The sequence below is a fragment of the Phalaenopsis equestris genome, unplaced genomic scaffold (genome assembly GCF_001263595.1).
Source record: "Phalaenopsis equestris unplaced genomic scaffold, ASM126359v1 Scaffold000203, whole genome shotgun sequence".
NCBI classification, from domain to species: domain Eukaryota; kingdom Viridiplantae; phylum Streptophyta; class Magnoliopsida; order Asparagales; family Orchidaceae; genus Phalaenopsis; species Phalaenopsis equestris.
This window is the reverse complement of record NW_018164645.1, coordinates 593,352-601,308: the sequence shown is the minus strand read 5'-3', so window position 1 is coordinate 601,308 and position 7,957 is coordinate 593,352.

Below are 7,957 nucleotides of genomic sequence, written 5' to 3'. Positions count from 1 at the left end.
CACCAAGCACAAAAATAAGAATGACTCTTAGACGACATCGTGATTATGAATTTCACGTGCTTTAAAGTGATACGTGTTATCAGTCATTAGGGCCGTAAACGAACAGAGCTTGAGCGAGGTCAGGTTTGACTCATGTTCGGCTCGATTTAAATATTTTTGTTCGTGTTCAGTTCAAAATTGACTCGTTAAAATTAATTGGAAAAAATAGGTATAGAGTGTTGAATTCGAACCTTAACTAAATCTATGCAAAAAAACGCAAAACTACAGTATTTAAATTACGTTTGCAAATTTTGTTTAAGGCTAAATATTTACTTCTAGAGTTAATTATTAGTCTTTGCATGATTTCATTAAGACTAGAAAATACAAGTAAATATAGTCTAAGTAAGACTAGACGCATTACTTGAATTTTTATGGACTTTAGTAGAGAAATTGTTTTTTTTTTTTTAACTATGTATATAAATTAAATATTTTATGATTTGTTTATCAATGCTATAAAAAATAAATAAATAATTTATTGTAAGTAGGGGTGTAAACGAACCGAATATAAGTGAGCCCAGTCTCAGCTCATGTTTGGCTCGTTAAAAAATACAACTATTCGTGTTCGGTTCGTTTATATTTTCGAACAAAAAAAATATATGTTCGTGTTCAGTTCTTTCAGCTCGTTTTCTTAGAGACCCGAACACGAGCTGTTCGCGACCAAAGAGTCGTTTTGACAACCCTACTCACGCAACCATAGGATGTTAAGAATTGGAATGAGATTTAAATATTCTTATTTATATTAAAACATCATTCAAATATAATTTAATAAAATTTTATTATATTATTTTAATTAATTATAATTGTTTATAGCCCTTTAGTTAAATATATATATATATATATAGTGAAAGTTGTTAATTTGTTTTTTTACTTGGTCAGAATAATCTCTGTAAGACTATTTGTAATGTTGACTTTTAAATCCGAATTAGTCTATGAATTGGGAATAGAGCATAAGAAGGGAGAGAATACGAGAAACAGAGGGAGGGGTGCAGAATGACTTGCCCTCTCGAGGCTAATGAGATCTTCCTAGGTTTCTCGTAAAACCCCATTCACCTAAAATGATATCCCTATATTACAAAGGATTGAGTACGATTTAGTGATATTACATTTTTAACTTTCCTTTAATGAGGGCATTACAAAATATTTTTAGTATTTTACCAGTGCGAGCCCAACGCGTCGGCTAATACTCTAATTCAGTCGATTTTGTAGGCCTTGATTAGTCTGAATATATCTGGTCGGCTTCGTTGTGCTTGGTTCGTCCGACTCTATTTCTTCGGCTTTGTGAGTCTATGGGTCTTATGTCGGTGGACTTTTCTTTATCGTTCTTCTCTTCTAATTTTGTGCACACTAGGAATGAGTGAGCACGAATCTCGAGGAGAACTAACGGTTCTGAAGACAAAAAAGTACAACAATGGAAGGCCTACTAACAGAAGTTCAGAAGCCCTGCTTACTTAATCGGATGTAGCAGTATAAACCAAAGTCGACTAGAAGCAGCTATCGATCAGGGCCAACAAGATTAAAGATAATGGTCCAAGCCCAAACTTATCAGACTAAGACATGACAGATAGACATGCAAGTCAACCACCATAAGAAGTCCTCTAGAAAAAGGCAATCAACCTTTTTGGTTGACCAAATCAGTGATAAGACTCGGCTCCTCGGTAACATCAAACATCCTACAGATGCTCCAAAGCCTAATTATCAGTGATTGAGATTTAACTATGTTATAAGAAGTCTATGGCTCTCCATATTAGAGAGTGAGCTACTTATATGGTTACCATGATTCACTCTCTGCCTAATAACCAGCATCGCTTAGCTAATAGACTCATCACCACGGATCGAAGGTCATTAGTCAGACAAAATCAATCGATCAGTAAATTCTAGACAATGGAGTTAGTCTTGCTGACACAAGTCAATCAAAGGTCGACTCAAAATAGCCTAACGAGCATACCCATACATGTAAAATACTTAAAATATTTTATAATCATTAAAGATGGGGCAAACATATAACATCACATATTGTTCCATCTCCCCAAGAAATGGAATATAATTTTATGAATAAAAGAGACGATTAATGTTCATTACTATGCACCTCTCTCTCTCTTCTCTCTCTCTCTCTCTCTCTCTCTCTCCCTTTCTCTCTCTCTCTAAGCTCAAACTTTTGAGGTGTGATTCACAGACATATAATGATTCAACACTTATATAATTTAATTTATTTTCTTATATAGTTCGAATTTGAGCATAACTAACTATATATAAATGCTAACAATTTAAAAAAACATTTTTAACCAATGATAAATATATTCATATTTTTTTTAATAATAAATGGCAATGACTCGCTCAATATTATTTCTAATATCTTATGAATAATAAATTTTAAATTTGAAATTATCCATCTACATATTTGTTCAATATTTTTATCATCAAATATTTTATAAATAAAATTAAATTTTTTATTCATCCATCTATATTCAATATATTAAATATAAATTATTAATACAAAAATATAAATTATTAATGTACTCGCTTGATATCTTCACCATATTTATACTCCGTTGTTCTTGCCTATGTTAAAATACATATGTGAACTCAAATATGAACTCTTATCATACAACTTGCCAAAGCATATTTATGGACTCTGATAGAGTAATAGAATATAACATGTCTAATATCTTGTATTTGATTATGAAGAGTTGCTAGTTATTTAAAAGATTACTTGGCAAGAAAATAGTAGTCTTGCATTATATGATGCACGAACATTTTTAATTAAGAAGTTGTGTAGTTTCAGACATGAGCACGAGCACGAGCACGACCGCCCTAGATGCGGAAACGACATGTATGATTTAAATAATATTTTTAAAATGGGAATATGAGTGTTATAAATTAGGAATTTTTTTTTTAAAAAAAATATTGATCTATAAGGATTTTATAGATTCGGATATGTCAGATGATATAGATTGTATAACTATTTTAATTACATATTTTAAATAGATGATCACACAGAATTTTTAATTTTCTCAACAAAACGATAATGTATACATGTTCGATAGTTTAGAACCAATTAACCCCCTTCAGACTCATTCGACACATACAGACCACCGAAAAATTTCATATGGAATGTGACAAGTTTGTAAAATTAAAGTTCAAATGTTAAGACATGAAAATACAAAAGAGTTAAGTTACATTTACATAACTCAAATATTTTCAATCACATCAAAGAAGCACAGTTACATATAGAAAAGTAAAATACACATTCACACACTAATATGGAGTACAATGATACCAAAAAAAAAATAACATGTTAAAATTACAAGGAAAAAAATAACAATATTGACTTTAAAATGTAAAATCATATCACGACGAATATTATCCGGTTTTGACACCCCATAACCCCGAGCAAACTTGTCGGACTTGAATATCGTAGAAACGGAAGCATTTACATACATACCAACCAATTCCTACGTATTATATTAACATATCGAACACAAATTTTACTTTTTACATTTATACCAAGCATTTCAGAGCAGCAAGCTTTGGAATAACATGGAAGGGAAACTCTGCCCTTCTCCCAGTACTGAAATTAAAAAGTGCCATGAGTATGTCTTCGCAAGAGCAGTCCAGAAAACCAAATTGACTTAAAATTTATAACCTTTGTATCTTTGAATAATCATAGAGACTTTTCAACTGATATAGAGAATGCAAATCCTCCCCAATGATGTGCGGTAGAAATAAATATAATCAAGCCAAACAATTTCCTTACTTCGAATCCAGAATCAAATGCACACTTCTTCTCTTCCCATTCAATGTGAGAAAATGACATCCATGAACTGCAACTTCATCCAATTCAAAAAATCATATTCTCATAGCTCAATATTATTCCAAACTAGTCTCCTTCCCAGTTCATCAAAACCTCAACTTGAATCAAAATCTGCACCAACTCCTACGGCCATCTTCCACCATGCTCTGATCTACTCCGAAACTTCTGCGTGGATCAATGCTCGCTTACGCTCCCAGATGCAAACTATTTGATTTTCTGCAAAACATGTCTGCTTTTACCCATCCAAAGCGGACCAAAGCTCGAACGCATTCGAAGCAGAACTGAATCATCCTCTACATAACCCGTAGATGCGTGTAACACATCAGATTGCGATATTCCTCTCTTCGCTCCTTCACACAAGCCTATATTGATTCTCGTTTCTGCGTCCTTCGCTGATTAAGAGGGAGAGGGAGAGGCTAGGGCAGAGCTCTCGACCGCGAAGTGAAAGAATGCCGAAGAAGAGGGAGCGGCTAGGGCAGAGCTTTCGAATGGCGATGAGGGAGCGGCTACTTCCACGAGGGCAGCGGAGCGAAACGCGACGAGGGCAGGAGAGGAATATGCTAAAATTAGAGTTTTGGATATGTAATGAGTTTGATTGTTCCTTGCTTAAAAATAATGCTCCGATATTTGTGCTAATTTTTTTAAGATTCATGCTAAATAACAAAATTTGTTGGCGACGTAACAAATCGTGCTATACTAAAATATTTTTTAAAATAATAATTAGCTATAATAAAAAAGAATATGGCAGTCATTATCATCACAAATCTCATCATTAAGAACTATCTATAATGGCCCTTTCAATAAGCTTGTTTCAAATGCATTGAAATTAGACATAAGTGTCATAAATATACACTACAATTACGTTGTTGTTTCCTTAAGATTAAGAAGATCTTTGTGACGAATAAACAATCATAATTTTGGATTAGATTTGCAACTAGACTTCACACAAAACTATAATGCTACCTAATTGCCTATGATTGGCACCAGCCGCGATTTGATCTCAAGAACTTACCTAACAAAAATGATTGTACATAAAAAATGCGCCAGAATGAATCATGAGAAGATCCAACCGTTCAAATGACAGAAAAGCATCACTAAGAGGGGGCCACCAGTAGAAAACTAGGAGGCCCATTTATCTAGCCGGAAGCAGCATATTGAACTAAAGTCAACGCCAAAGCTGACCAGAGGCAATCATATGAACTGGAACCAACTTGACTAAAAACATACAAATGGTCCAAGCCTAAATCCATCTGACCAAGACAAGACAAATAGACATGTAAGTCAACCACTATAAGAAGGCCTATCGAAACTGGCAATCAATTTTTTGATAGACCGGATCTTAGGAAAGACTCATGAACACCTCATACTAAAATTACTTTGCTTTTCTGCAAGTGCTTACTAAATCTTGCCCCTAAGAATAGTCTATTAGGATGCGAGGCCAGACATTTTGTGTGCTAATTCCATTAAATTTTCTATACTTGCCTTAGTTGTGATGTATTTTTTATGTTAACCATTGTTTTGTAGGGTTTATATTGCGCATAGGTTTTACATTCTCTACAGTTGAGTCTCTAAATAGAATTTGGGAAAGTGTATGATTTTGTTATGGCTTATGGGTGTTCAGAAGCTAGACCTACACTTATACTTGAAGACATACTTGATGATGAACTTGAACCTACAATTGAACCTAAAGATGAAGCTAAAACTAAACTTGAAGGTGAACTTAAGTCTAAGAATGAGCCAGAATGTTTTCGAAAAAATGAGCAAGGAAGAACTTGATTGAACATTAAAATACAAGTTATTTTAAGTGAAGCATCATGATGCCTAAAGAACCTAGGATGAGAAGCAAATGGCCCCACAAACCTAATGTCTCTATCTCTCTTAGAACTAGGCTAGATTGTATGAAGGGTGGGTGCTCAACTACCCCATTTGTTTCTTTTTTCATGATGTATAGCAGAAGCCGACCGTACCAGCCTTTGTCTATGATTTTAATACTATTATAATTTTATTTTCTTGCATTTCTAATTGTGTTTATTTTCTATGACTACAAGATTAAAAATTGTATATTCTTTTTAAGTTTTTTGGTGGTTTAAGCTTAGTTAGATCTATGTGTAAGGCTCTTAGGAAATTATGCTAACTTAAATCTTAAATGAAAATTAATTTAAAATTTAGGGTCTGTTTGGGGCAGCTTCAGCTTATTCAGCTTCTGTTGATAAACAGCTTATCCTGATAATCTATAGATGAGCAGCTGATCCAGATAAGCTGGCTGACTCTTTGGTTTGTGCGTTTGGAAACAACTGATTCTGGATAAATGACCATTTTGCCCCTGTTCTGGATAAGCTGTTTGGTTTGTGTGTTTTGTAAACAACTTATTTGCATATTTTTTTAGTTGAATGAATAATCTGTCACGCAGAATTTGTTATTTTCTCAAATGTAAAAACATGAAAATGCAAAAGAGTTGAATTACATTTATATAATTCAAAAAGTTTCAATTACATTAAATAAGCACATTGATATATACGAAAGTGAAATACACATTCACAAACTAATATGGAGTATAATGAGACCTAAAAAAATGTTAAAATTACAAAGAAAAAAATAACAATATTGACTTTAAAATGTAAAATCATATCACGACGAATGTTTCCCGGTTCTGACACCCGAGAGCCTTGAGCAAACCTGTTTGGCTGAAATATCGTAGAAACGGAAGCATTTACATACATACCAACCAATTCCTACGTATTATATTAACATATCGAACACAAATTTTACTTTTTACATTTATACCAAGCATTTCAGAGCAGCAAGCTTTGGAATAACATGGAAGGGAAACTCTGCCCTTCTCCCAGTACTGAAATTAAAAAGTGCCATGAGTATGTCTTCGCAAGAGCAGTCCAGAAAACCAAATTGACTTAAAATTTATAACCTTTGTATCTTTGAATAATCATAGAGACTTTTCAACTGATATAGAGAATGCAAATCCTCCCCAATGATGTGCGGTAGAAATAAATATAATCAAGCCAAACAATTTCCTTACTTCGAATCCAGAATCAAATGCACACTTCTTCTCTTCCCATTCAATGTGAGAAAATGACATCCATGAACTGCAACTTCATCCAATTCAAAAAATCATATTCTCATAGCTCAATATTATTCCAAACTAGTCTCCTTCCCAGTTCATCAAAACCTCAACTTGAATCAAAATCTGCACCAACTCCTACGGCCATCTTCCACCATGCTCTGATCTACTCCGAAACTTCTGCGTGGATCAATGCTCGCTTACGCTCCCAGATGCAAACTATTTGATTTTCTGCAAAACATGTCTGCTTTTACCCATCCAAAGCGGACCAAAGCTCGAACGCATTCGAAGCAGAACTGAATCATCCTCTACATAACCCGTAGATGCGTGTAACACATCAGATTGCGATATTCCTCTCTTCGCTCCTTCACACAAGCCTATATTGATTCTCGTTTCTGCGTCCTTCGCTGATTAAGAGGGAGAGGGAGAGGCTAGGGCAGAGCTCTCGACCGCGAAGTGAAAGAATGCCGAAGAAGGGGGAGCGGCTAGGGCAGAGCTTTCAAATGGCGATGAAGGAGTGACTTCTTCCGCGAGGGCAGCGGAGCGAATCGCGACGAGGGCAGTAAACTAAATACGCAGTTTTCATAGGCGACCAAAATGCAATCCAAACAGGAAGGAGGGTTTTCAAAACGCCGCCTGCCCCAAACGGGCCTAAGATGGTGATTATTGGGAAATTGAAGCTATGTTTGGGTTCAGTTGGAGTCCATGAAGGTTGAGATCATAGGTGAGCCATACTATATGATAGAACTATCAAGATTGTACAGATAGAGGTGCACAACTAGAAGAGGGATAATAGGTGCAAGCCAGCCTCTAAGTTGGAGATTGTTAAGTGTTGAGTATGTTTGCACGCCAACACCAAGCAGCTGTGATAGAAGGAGCCAGAATTGGGCGACAGTGTAACTGGTTCTAGAGGGGGTTGCACCCCCGTGCCAGAGGGGGGCGCTTATGCACTAATATTCCTTCAACAAATGAAGTGCTAGAAAATCCAGCTCTAATTCGGGGTGCGGTAACACTATGGTTTTAGCCATTTT